The 13722-nt window shown below is 36.4% G+C and overlaps 1 pseudogene; it reads right to left on the bottom strand.

Annotated features, from left to right (window-relative positions):
- Positions 1–1625: 1625 nt before the first annotated feature.
- Positions 1626–4943, bottom strand: LOC114043846 (annotated as a pseudogene).
- Between the last annotated feature and the right edge of the window lie 8779 nt (positions 4944–13722).

The raw sequence follows: 13722 nt of genomic DNA, 5'->3' as shown, positions 1-13722 counted from the left end.
TGAAATTATGACTGTTTAACTAAGTTCATTTTTTTTTGACATTGAAGGAAGTATGGGATTCTGCATCTATCTTCTCTTTAACATTTATGGTCAAAGAGGAATGTGCAAGATTGCAGTATGTAAAAGAATTATTTCTCTGTCACTCTTATGTAATTTTGCCTATAAGAGGATTTGGGAGACTCCTAATATGAGTTCAGGTTTTCACTGAGGCCTGATGCTTGGGCATAATAATAAAATCCAGTTTTCACTCTATAATTTCTGTGTTGTGATAAATATCTATTTGGCAGCGGTTACCCATCACATGAATCAGAGAGGAAATATTTTTCTAATAACAAAACCTTGGCCTAGATCTCTCTAAAACCTAGCTGTATGATCTTGGGCAAATTACCTAAACCTATCTGAGCCTGAGTTTTCCCTTGATAATAAACACAGTAGTTAACATTTATATAAATCAAAGACAGGGATTCTTAACCTAGTCTGGCAAACTTTTTTTTTTGTGAATGTATTTAAAATTGTATTATTTTTGACAAAAGCTCAAGATAATGATTTTAAATAATAAAACATGGTAAAGTCTATTCTAGACATTTGTTGGTATCTTTAAAGATAGCTTATTAAATTAAGTTTGGACTCCTGCAGTTCTGTTGTGATGTTCTCTACTCGGCACTTGTATTAATTCTTTCCCTATTAATATTAAATAAGATTTAAAAAAAAAAAAACACTGAGCCTCACAGGTAATAGGGGATTCTTAAATTTATGTGAAATTGAATTGACCATACTGCTTATTCAAGGGAAAAATAATTTTCAAGTACTTTTCAATCATTCATTTACTTTTAAACTATGTGATTTTTACCTAGAATCTGAAAGAGCACAATACAAAGCCTTTCCACAGTTTAAGTGCCCTCATGTCAAATTTTCCAGTAAGTAAATAAAGGAATTCTTGAAAGAAAAAAAAAAACAAACCCAAACTCAGTCCACTTGGGTTCATTGCGATGAGACAAAAAAAAAATCTCTCATATACACATATAAATACAAGACTCCAATTCTTTTTTTTAGAAGTTTTTTTTCTTGTTTGTTTTTGCAATGCCTGGTTACCTAATACAATTTAATTTGCTCTGCAGCAAATACAAGAAGTAGTCTTAAAGCATGAAAAAATTTCTCCACTAGTCCCTCACTGTGAACTATTGTACAATTATATTAGACACTCTATGTAGGCATAAAATTACTATCTACTCCTTTGCTAACCAGTGGGACAAAAATTATGTCATCCCATAAATTTATCAGACTATTCTATTGCCAAATCTAAAACTTTTTCTACTGAAGGATACTGTCATAGTATTTGCTGCAGAGCAATTGCATGTTCTTTTCTTTTTTTTTCAGGGTCCTGGAACCAATGCTCTTGATTCTCTATTTGTACAAAACAAGGTACCAGTTGGCCAAGATGACACATGTTTTTTTTTTCCTCTTTCACAGATGTAAATGCCATGCAAAATAAAGAACAGATACCAAAACACACAAGAAATAAAACTATTGTTAGTGGATTTTAAAGCATTTATATAAACATGATTTATAATACTTCTCTCTCTTTTTTTCTTTTTCTTTTCTTAAATACAGTCACAAAGCTGTGGTTATACGTCAAAGATTTCCTCCCCAGTGACTCCACAACATTATCTGTAGCATCCTGTTCACCATCTCACAGTAGGATCTCACAACACCAATTGGAAAACATGTTTTGTCATGGATTCTCAGACCAACCAAGATACTACACAAACATAGAGCTCCACCCTGGACACTCCTGAGTTGGATATAGTCAAATGTAAACGAGGCTAGGCAATGACACATGAAAATACCATGATATCCCATTTAAATATATGGTGAGCAGCCCAACCAATAATTAAACTGGCAACAAAGCATTCAGAAGTTGGTTCACAAATTATTGTTGCAGGCAGCATATTGATGTGTAACTTGGTCCACCTGATCATTCTGGATTGAAACTGAGAAACTGAGTAGGACCCAGAATTTTGCATTGCAACTTGAGTGGGTTTTGCAAACCTCCCAGCTATTGCTTTAACAATAAAGCAATCTTCAGCAATGCATTAGGCAAAAGCTACAAGCCCTCCAGCTTGCTCTGTAATACATCCTTCCTCATCAAACATGACACTCCTGTCGCACAACCGAACCCTGTAATATTAGCTGAGATGTGGGACCTTGGATGTGAAGTTCCAAACTATACCTGCTCTAATGTAGCAGCAAAACTCTATCTGTCTGCAACACGGGGTAGACCATGATTCTAGCCAATTTCTGTCATTTGATTAACCATGTCAATAAGTGTGTCTGGAATTACTTTGATTTTACTATCACAAATCCATCTAAGGTTATATTTCACATCTTCCTATTCTGGTATGACATTATTAATTTTAGCATTAATCCCAACCTTCTTGTCACCTATAAACAGTCTAGCATCTGATGGAGTGCTTGGGTGCTTGTACTAAGACCTCAATTCCATGTTTCCCTTTAGCTTCAAAACACTATCCCTGACAGTTTTCTCCCCAGCTCAAAGACCCTATCTCTGGCAATAGCTCATAAGTGGACCCAGTGAGGCAAACTATCTCTCCCTGTTACAAGAACAAGCTGACCTCTGTAGAATTGCCCGTGTATGAACAAGACTATCTTGTATCAACAAAACTATTATGTGCTGATTCCCACAGTTATTGTGTACGATCCAGAGGTCAAGTTATAGACATCAACTCCTAAAGCTATCCTGTTACAGACATAACAAACCAAAAATATACCCCTTAGGACCTACCCTCCACCCCCCAGGTTTCCAATATTAAATAATACCTGTGACTAAGGTTGCATGTTACCCACCTAATTAGCATTACTTGGCACACAATCCACTACTTTTCCTATATAAGTTTTAGCACTATTCCTGTTAGGTTACAAGTTCCCTAAGGAGCTCTGCCCATCAATGCAGAATTCCTTAAGAAGCTTTGCCCACCATATTATAATTGACCTCCTTTTGTAACCCTATGCATTTTATTTTCTTTTTGAAGGTCAGTTAGCCTTTATTAAGCACTTATAATGTGTCATGAATTCTATAAAGCATGAAAGCTACAAAGAAAGGTACAAACATGGTCTTTGCTCTCAAGGGGCACATATTCTAAAGGAAAGTGGTGGGTTACACTTGGAAAACTGTCTATATGTATTTTATTTTAAGTATTTGAGAGCATTATTCTGAGGCGTCTATAAGCTTCACCAGACTGCCAAGGGGTCATGACACAAGAAGGGTTACAAACTCCTGCTTTAAATTTTGCAATTTATTTTATGTGCAATATCTCAATTGATCATAATTAATAATGCTTACTCTATCTCACAACGTTATTGTGAGAATCACGTTAATGTATGTGAAAGTTTCTGGTAAACTATAAATTGCTACACAAACCAAAGGTATTTTTAAACATCCATAATAGTCAGGTCTTCATTTACGTCATGGTTAAATACCTAACGTCAGCAAAGAAGATTGGCTAATTTTGTGGAAGCCTAAATGCAAAGTCAAGAGGCATGGGTTCAAATTGTAACTCCAACTCCAATTTATCCTATGTTTGCATCTCGTTTGCACATAGTTGTTTTCATGTTGTCTCCCCCATTAGACTGTGAGTTCCTTGAGAGCAAGGACTGTCTTTTGCCTTTCTTTGTATCTCCAGTGTCTGGTACAGAGTGGGAGCTTAATAATTGTTTCTGACTGACTATGCACCTTGGAGAAGTTCCTTGACTTCTCCAGACCCTAGTTTCTTCATCAGTAAAATGTCAGGGTGGGATAGAGTAGATAACCTCTAAATTCCTTCCCAGTTCTAATACTCTGTCATTCTAGCAGGAAAGATAATTGGTAGTTGAAGTAGGAACCTGTGCTTTGATGAAAATGAATGGTCATTGTGTCCAATATTCAAAGATGTGTTAAAAATATTCAAACTTCGTTGTTCTCAAGGACAAGCACACACACGTTTGAGAAGTATGTTATCTCTTGGTAACAAGCAGTTCACGGCAGAGCAGGCCTAACTTCAAACAAATGATAACAGCTAACAATTGAAGAGTAAACATGAAAGTGAGGAAGGGTTTTGTTGATAGTTGTTCTTTGTTTATGAACCTTGGTTGCTCAAAAGTTACATTTTTCTTACTTAAGCCGTTTGAGCTCTTTGGAAGACCAATATATAGAGAGCCTATAAATATCACTTTGAAGTTGGGTTGAGTTAAAACCTGGGCCTTGTCACTTGCTAGTAAGAAATAGGGAGCATATCATTTAACCTCTATTTCTTCATTTGGAAAAAAAAAGTAGGGGAGAGTCTCTCAGATCCCTTCCAGCTCTAAATCTGTGACCATATGATTTCTAATTTGCCCAAAAAAAAAAAACCAGAGGCAGACTTTGGAAGAGACATGTGCCCCAGTTAGTAACAAGTAAAGGGTTTATCATCCTATTTCTTATGGGGGGATAATCCTATGGAAAGCATTAGCTAGTTGCATGTGTAGTTGTGGCTGATCTGTAACTCAGGGTGTACTGGAGACAGCTCTAACTGGCTTTCATTATTAATTTTCCACCGTGAGCATTTGTTGTTATTGTTCTGCTGTTCATCCTTCATTTCCAAAGAAGATTAATGACATCAAACGGTGATGTCTTGACTAGTGAATGAGTTGGATTTAAATGAGGTAGAGTTGCACAAAGTTGTCAGACTCATTCTATCTTCCAGAATTAGCAAACTCCAGTGGCAAGACAAAAGTCAGGACAACTGGTGATGGCCCAGAATGCAGTGGATACCTTGGCATTTTCAATGTCTGACCAAGCTCTAAGCACTCCACAGGGCCTGCTTCAGTCATCTTCATGGCCATTGGAATAAATTGTTCTCATTCACCCATTCCACCGGGGGAAGTCTTGACATGCTTGGGGTAGACATCCCCCTAACTCACCAAAAGGTTTGAGGTCTATCAGTTACCCTCAACCTGGGTTAGCCTATCTGCTGAGATAGTTTTACAGGGTTGTGGAGCATTTACATTCCCAGAAAATAATAATTGCTATACATTAAGGCTTGATTTATTGTTTTATGGATTGTCTAGACTTTAAAAAGTATTAATAATGCAGATTAAACCTAAAAACATGTATATATTCTCCATGCCTCCCCCAAACCAGTTGTTATTTACAAACACACCCCTGAATTGTTCTATAAATATTTCTTGAGCTCAGCAGGAGTGAAGTAGAAAGCTCAGGGAATAAATCATCACCAGGCTGGAAGGGCATGAAAGGCCGATTACAGTGAAGAGAAAGATGGAGGGTGGTGGGCATTCCTTGAACCTTATTCTCATCAGAATTGGTTTGAAGAGAAAATAATAAACACTCAGTTGAGTACAGAAATTTATGTTATCCTATAGGGAAGTAGGAGAGGAAAGCGATGGGGGGGAAGACTGATAGAAGGGAGAGTGGATTTGGGGGGGTCAGTGGTCAGAAGCAAAACACTGGTGAGGAGGGACAGGAGGAAAGGAGAGAGAGAGAAAGAGAGGATAAACAGAGGAAAAATAGGATAGAGGGAAGTACACAGTTATTAGTAGTCATACCTGTGAATGTGAACGGGATGAACTCACTCATGAAATGGAAACAGATAGCAGAGTGGATTAAAAACCAGAATCCAACAATATGTTGCGTACAAGAAACACATTTGAGGCAGAGACACACACATAAAGGTAAGGGGCTGGAGCAGAATCTATTACGCTTCAGCTGAAGTAAAAAACAAAAAAGGAGGAGTAGCTTCAAGGAAACTACTTCTTGCTTAAAGATACCATAGACAGTGAAGTAATATCAATACTAAATACATATGCAGCAAATGGTATAGCATCCAAATATTTAAAGAAATTAAATCAGTTATAGGAAGAAATAGACAGTAAAACTATACTAGTGGGGGGAACCTCAACTTTCCCTCTCAGAACTAAATAAATCAAACAAAAAAAAACAACAAAAAAGACTTTAAAGAGATGAATAGAATTTTAGAAAAGTTAGATATGATAGACCTCTGGAAAAAACTGAATGTGAACAAAAAGGAATATATCTTTTACTCAGCAGTACATGGCACCTACACAAAAACTGACCATGCATTTGAGCATGAAAACCTCACAATCAAATTCAGAAAAGCAGAGATATTAAATTTATCCTTTTCAGATCATAATGCAATTACATTCAATAAAGGGCCATGGAAAGACTGAATAAAAGTTAATTGGAGACTAAATAATCTAATCCTAAAGAATGAGTAGGTCAAAGAACAAATCATAGAAATAATAATTTCACTAAAGAGAATGACACTAATGAGACAACATACTAAAATTTATGGGATGCAGCCAAAGCAGTACTTAGGGGAAATTGATATCTTTAAATGCTTATATCAATAAAATAGAGAAAGAGAAGATTAATGAATTGAGCATGCAACTAAAAAAGAATAGAAAAAAAATTTAAATCTCCAATTAAACACTAAATTGGAAATCCTGAAAATCACAGGAGAGATTAGTAAAATTGAAAGTAAGAAAACCATGAACTAATAACTAAAACTAGGAGCTGGTTTTATGAAAAAATAGATAAACCATTGGTTAATTTTATAAAAGAAAAAAGAAGAAAATCAAATTAATGGTATCAAAAATGAAAAGGGTGAATTCACCACTAATGAAGAGGAAATTAAAACAATTATTACGAGTTATTTTGCCCAATTAGATGCCAATAAATCTGACAATCTAAATGAAATGGATGAATATTTACAAAAATATAAATTGTGCAGATTAATAGAAGAGGAAATAGAATACTTAACCCCATCTTAGAAAAACAAATTGAACAAGTCATCAATGAACTCCCTAAGAAAAAATCCCCAGGGCCAGATGGATTCACAAGTGAGTTCTACCAAACATTTAAATAATAATTAATTCCAATACTATATAAACTATTTGGAAAAATAGGTGAAGAAGGAGTTCTACCAAATTCCTTTTATGACACAAATATGGTGCTGAAACCTAAACCAGGAAGAGCCAAAACAAAGAAAGAAAACTATAGACAAATTTCCCTAATAAATATTGATGCAAAAATTTTAAATAAAATTGAAATTAGCAAGGAGATTACAGCAATATATCACAAGGATCATACACTATGACTGGTTGGGATTTATAGCAGGAATGCTGGGCTGGTTCAATATTAGGAAAACTATTAGCATAATTGACCATATCAATAATAAAAGCAACAGAAATCATACGATTAAATAAATAAATGCAGAAATGGATTTTGACAAAATACATACCCATTCCTTTTAAAACACCAGAAAACATAGGAATAAATGGATTATTCCTTAAAATGGTGAGTAGTATCTATCTAAAACCATCAGGAAGCATTATCTGTAATGGGAATAAGCCCTCCCAATAAGATTGGGGTGAAGCAAGGATGCCCATTATCACCACTATCATTCAGTATTGCACTAGAAATGTTAGCTATAGTAATAAGAGGAGAAAAAGAAATTGAAAGAATTAGAACACGCAATGAGAAAACAAAACTATCATTCTTTGCAGATAATTTAATGGCATACATGGAGAATCTTAGAGAATCAACTAAAAAACTAATTGAAATAATTAACTACTTTAGCAAAGTTGCAGGATATAAAATAAGCCTACATAAATTATCAGCATTTCCATATATTACTAACAAAGCTCAGGAGCAAGTGAAAGAAATAAAAATTCCACTTAAAATAGCTGAAGACGATATAAAATATTTTAGAGTCTACCTGCCAAGACAAACTTAGGAATTCTAGGAACACAACTACAAAACACTTTTCACACAAATAAAGTTAGATCCAGACAATTGGAAAAATATCAATTGCTCATGGGTAAGTCAAACCAATATAATAAAAATGAAAATTCTACATAATTTATTTATCCAGTGCCATGACAACTAAACTACCAAAAATTATCTTACAGAGGTAAAAAAAGTAATAACAAAATTCATTTGGAAGAACAAAAAGTCAAGAATATAAATTAATGAAAAAAGTGAGGGAAGATGGTCTAGTTATACCAGATCTCAAACTATATTATAAAGTGGTAACCATCGAAACAATCTGGTTACCGGCTAATAAAAAAGTGATGGATCACAGAATAGAATACACAATTCACAATAGTAAATGACCATACTAATCTAGTGTTTGATAAACCCAAAGATCCAAGCTTTTGGGACAAGAACTCACTATTTGACAAAAACTGCTGAAAAAACTGGAAAGCAGTTTGGCAATAACTAATTATAGACCAACATCCCATACCATATAGTGAGATAAGGTCAAAATGAGTACATGATTTAAACATAAAGGGTTATACCATAAACAAATTAGGAAAGTATGGAAGAGTTTACCTGTCAAATCTATGGATAAAGGAAGAATATAGGACCAAATAAGAGACAGAATGCATCACGAGATGTAAAAGGGATGATTTTAATTATATTAAATATAAAAGGTTTTCGCACAAACAGAACCAATGCAGCCAAGATCAGAAGGAAAGCAGAAAGCTGGGAAACAATTTTGCAGCAAGTATCTCTGATAAAGGCCTCATTTATCAAATATATAGAGAAACTGAATAAAATTTATAAGAATACAAGTCATTCCCCAATTGATAAATGGTCAAAGTTTGTGGGGAGGTACATGTAAGGTTTGGGGGACACCTTAGACTAATTTGACTGGGTTTAGAGGGTATGCTGGGGAACTATATCAGATCAGGCATCAAAAGTAGGAAAGCATCAGATTATGGAAGGCATTGAATGACAAGCAGAGGAGTATAAACTTTACTTAGGAGGCAATAAGAAGACTAAAGATTTTTAAACAGAAGTATAACATCAAAAAAATTATTCTGGCTTGGAGGAAGAATGGATTGGGAGGGGAGTGGGGAAATAGTGGAGGGGAAAATGCAGCCCTGTGCCCACTGGTGAATTTTGGTGATTATTCTTAGGGGCTATGTCCTAATTGGGAAACAGGATAATTAATGCTTTATGATCACCATTCATAGGATATTTTTGGTTTCTATTTCTATTCCCTTCGAAAGACCTAAACACCAAAGGCATCCTCTTCAGAATATCCTGAAGGCTGGACCAGGCAGTTATTAAGCCATCCTTTTATTCTTGATTCCAACACTGACTTAGAATATAATAATCTTGGGCAAGTCATTTCACCTATTTATAATTTGGGTTTATTTGCCTTATAAAATACAAAGTGTGTAATTATTTTTCCCTGCTACCTCTTTCCTAGGAATCTGGAGCAACTTAAGGAAATAATAATGGTACAAAATATGCCAGATGCCCCAGATACTAGGCCTTGTGGGGCATATATGCTGCAAACAACAATTCTTTACTGTGTATGTTTTTAAATTTATTATAGGCTTCTCCTTGATAATGAATGTAAGCCGCTTGGATACATTAAAAGGAGGCACGCTCTTAAACACAAGATATTATGTGAGTCCATTTCTCATTAAATTCAAACAAAACAAATGACTCTGCACATGATATGCTGCCTTTGAGGCCTTTTGTATGAAAGAATGCAGTTCTTCAAGGACATTCATGCAGGCCCAAACTGTAGGTCCACATGTAGCCACATTCCATTTTTCATTAGAGTGTGGCAGCCCTTGACCTTGGATAAACAAAATCTTTTGAAGTCTCTCCAGTCATTAAAAAATAGACTCCCACCTTTTCATGCGTCTTCAATGTTTCCAAAATAAAAAGAATTAGATTCTGTCTTGTACTGGGCAGGAGGGAATTGTGAGGAGGGAGGCTATTTCCTAGACCTTCTTCCTACTCTAACCCCTGCCCGTGTAAAAGAATATGTCCCAGATCTGCTGATTCTGTAATATTACCAAGGTTTCAATAGTCAATACTTCAAGGATTCATGATTTCTTCACTGTAGCTATTCCCTCCACCATTTCCAATTGCAGCCCTTCCCATGTCGCAGGAGATGGATGTGATTGAGTCCTTGCAGCCAAAGTATTCATCATTTCACGCCCTACCATCTCTCTGGTGCTGAGCCTGGCCACACTTGACAAGGCTGGCACTCCCTTGCCTGAATCTGAAATCTTTCCAGCTTGGTAAACCTATCAGTTTGTACTCCAATGGGCCTAGCCTTCGGAAACCCAGGTGCATCTGTACCTCCAAACCACAGAGAACAGCTTTCAGGGATGAAGGTTTAAGGACTGTTTTTTGAAAAGACTAAATCGTGTTATCATTTTTTCCCTTGCTTTTTGTAGCAGTCTCAATCTATTAGACCTTAATAGCCTCGAGCCTGAAGCTCTCATCTCTACTTCAAACAGCTCAGTTTCATGAGTGAGTTGATGGGTTCCTTCAAAACGAGAGAGCAGACTGCATTGGGTGGGCAGGTTCAGACTTCGAAGTGTAAACATAAATAAATAGATGTGTTCTAGCTGGGGGACGGGTTTAAGTAAATGAATACATTTAAGCACTTACTATATGCCAAACGTGTTATTCTCTGGAGATACTGATACAAAAATGAAGACAGTCCCTGTCCTTAAGAACTTAGGTCTTAATGGGAAAGATGACAATTATAAGGAAGAGGTAGCCAGGGAAAGGGGTTTTGGTTTGGAAACATAGGAATGGTGAGCTGATCAAAGTCAAAGGGGAGTAAATTGACATACCCTTCCCAATAACGATTCATATTCTGAGTTCTAATCATGTCTTAGACACACATTTCGTGAGCCTAGGCAAGTCACCTTAACCTTACTCAGCCTCAATTTCCTCAGCTGTAAAATGGGCATAATAATAACACCTACCTCTCTGGGGCTGTTGTAAGGATGAAATGGGATATTGTATGTCAAGCATTTTGTAGCCTTTAAAGTACTATACAAACAGCAGCTATTTTTTTTTTTAAGGCAGTTGGGGTTAAGTGATTTGCCCAGGGTCACACAGCCAGTAAGTGTCAAGTGTTTAGTCTGAGGCCGGATTTGAACTCAGGTCTTCCTGACTTCAGGGCCGGTGCTCTATCCACTGAGCCACCTAGCTGCCCCAAACAGTAGCTATTCTTGTTGTTGTTATTATCATTAGTATTAACAATGACAATATTGATGTTACTATGATTCAAGAACAAGAAAGGGGAGAGGGTCGTGGTTAGCAGGAAGACGCCTAGGGGTAAAGTGAGGCATGGCTAGAAGCTACCTAGAGACAATAGGCCATATGAACAATTCACTAATCAGGGCATTCAACAATCACTAATTATTGATTGTTATTGTCTTACTCTCATCTTTGTTCAATGGAGTTCAGATAAAAATGATCCCAGAACAAATTACCATCTTGCTACCATTTAGGACATTTGAATACTTAAGTACAAGATAAAATGTGGTCCAGATGAAGGAAAAATCTATTTAGATGAGAGGTTCTTAAATTTGGGGCCCATGAACTTGATCTTTTTAAATAGATTTTTATTTCAATATAATTGGTTTGCTTTTTGATACTATGCACTTTATTTTATGCACTTAAAAAATCATTCTTAGAAGGGGTCTATGAACTTCACCAAAATGCCAAAGGGATCCATGACACGTGAAATGTTTAGAACCCCTGACCTAAACAAAGTGCTAAAAAAAAAATCTGAGAATAGAGCACCGGCTCTGAAGTCAGGAGGACCTGAGTTCAAATCTGACCTCAGACAATTGACACTTACTAGCTGTGTGACCCTGGGCACTTAACCCCATTGCCTAGCCAAAAAAAAAAAAATCTGAGGGATGTGATCCTGGGCAAATCACTTGACTGCTCTCAGCCTCAATGATCTCATTTGAAAATGGGGATAATAATAGCACCTGCCTCTCAGGGTTGTTGTGACACTCTAATATGATAAAGTATATAAAGCACTTTGCAAAACTTAAAGCACTATCTAAATGTTGGCAATTGTTGTTGTTATTAAATACTTTAAGGTTTGCAAAATGCTTCCCTTCAATAACCTTGTGAATTAGCTATCGCAAGTATTATTATCCCTATTTTACAGATGAGTGAACTAAAACCAAGAGATAAAGTGATTTGCCCAAGGTCAAAAACTAGCAAATAATGGAGTGGAGATTTGAACCCAGGTCTCTTTGGTTCCACTATATAATGTTGCCTTTTCTGGTATGTTAGCCTATGAAATGATATCCCCAAAGCTAATATGACCTCTCTTCCCCCTCTTAACTTAAACCAGTTATCACCTCAAACAAATAAGACTTTAAAAAGCAGAAGCCTAATCAATGCATTTCTTAGGTCAGCTGAATTTCTACAGTATAGGCACAGGCATATTAGATTTCCACAGCAAAGGCAGTAATTCTCAGGATGTGCTGCATTGGCAGGAAGGATTTGTACATATGCTCCATCTTCCCCTCAAACCCAACTGTCCTCCCAACTTCCTTATTCCTGTTGATGACTCAATTATCCTCCCAGCCAACAGACTCAAAACCTCCAAGTCATCTTCTCTAATGCTTCCCTGTCCCACATCTTCCAGATCTAACGAATTGTCAACAACCTAGGAATGCTTGACAATAGTCCCCAAATCCATTTCCTATCATTAATAGAACCCTATGTGTCAAAATTGCAGATGATTCTTCTGGCTATAGAAAGACCCATGAAAGGATAAGTAGGCTGTCACATTTAACAATGGTGAGTTGTCCAAGGCAAGTGGCAAAAATATCATTAAAGACTTTTATGATCTAAAAAGTGAGTTAGGCTGGTAAGATATTGAGAATAAGAGTAAATACACTGACAGATCTCTGAGCTAATAATATAACTAAAGGCGGACCTCTAGGATGTGATAGATATATATATATATATGTATGTATGTATTTGCAGAAGATTTTACAGGAAGGCTTGGATGAGAGTATATGGAAGGGATGTGATGTGCACCAATAGAGAGAGCACTCACACTATCAATCAGTCCACAAGCTAAGTGGTATACCACGTGGCAGGTACTGTGCTAAGCACTGAGGATATGAAGAAAGGCAAAACCAGTTTGGCAGAGATTGCGGGGGAACGACACTAATGAGTTCACAGCTCAGTCAAAGAATTTGAGCGTCAGTATAGTTCTATAGTATGTAATATGTTACTGGAATATCCATGCTAGAGTACATGTAAGATATATTCTAAAGATTGCAAACTGGGGCAGCAAGGTGGCTCGGTGGATAGAGAATTGGCCCTGAAGTCAGGAGAACCTGAGTTCAAATCCGACCTCAGACCAAACACTTAATGCTTACCAGCTGTCTGACTCTCGGCAAGTCACTTAACCCCAGTTGCCAAAAAAAAAAAAGAAGAAGATTGCAAACAAAATCAAAGTTGTATACTAGTTTCTTTCAAAAAAAAGTTGGAAATTTAGCTCTTCACTATAAAGTAAGTCTGAATTCAGGCATCAAATCTAATTTGTTTGCACCGTTAGCTGGTGTGGATTCCCTAGTACCACACAAATACTGAGAAAGAATATTACTTAGTTTGACTATTTTTTCCTTGGGCACTTCTAACTGCAACCGGGCCTTCCTTTTCTCCAATTTCACCCTTCAAATCACAAGATATCACTCCAGATAGATGAAGCAACCTATGTATCAAACAATGAGTTTTCTGTTAAAAGGTCAGTCATGTTCTTTCCAAACACATAGAAACCATTCATTCTCTGTCTAGAGAGAGTTGGCATTTTATCTGTTAGACTCCAAAGAGCCAATTAGTTA

This window comes from Vombatus ursinus, unplaced genomic scaffold (genome assembly GCF_900497805.2).
Source record: "Vombatus ursinus unplaced genomic scaffold, bare-nosed wombat genome assembly UNPS02014770.1, whole genome shotgun sequence".
NCBI lineage: Eukaryota > Metazoa > Chordata > Mammalia > Diprotodontia > Vombatidae > Vombatus > Vombatus ursinus.
This window is presented reverse-complemented; position numbering and strand designations above follow the sequence as displayed.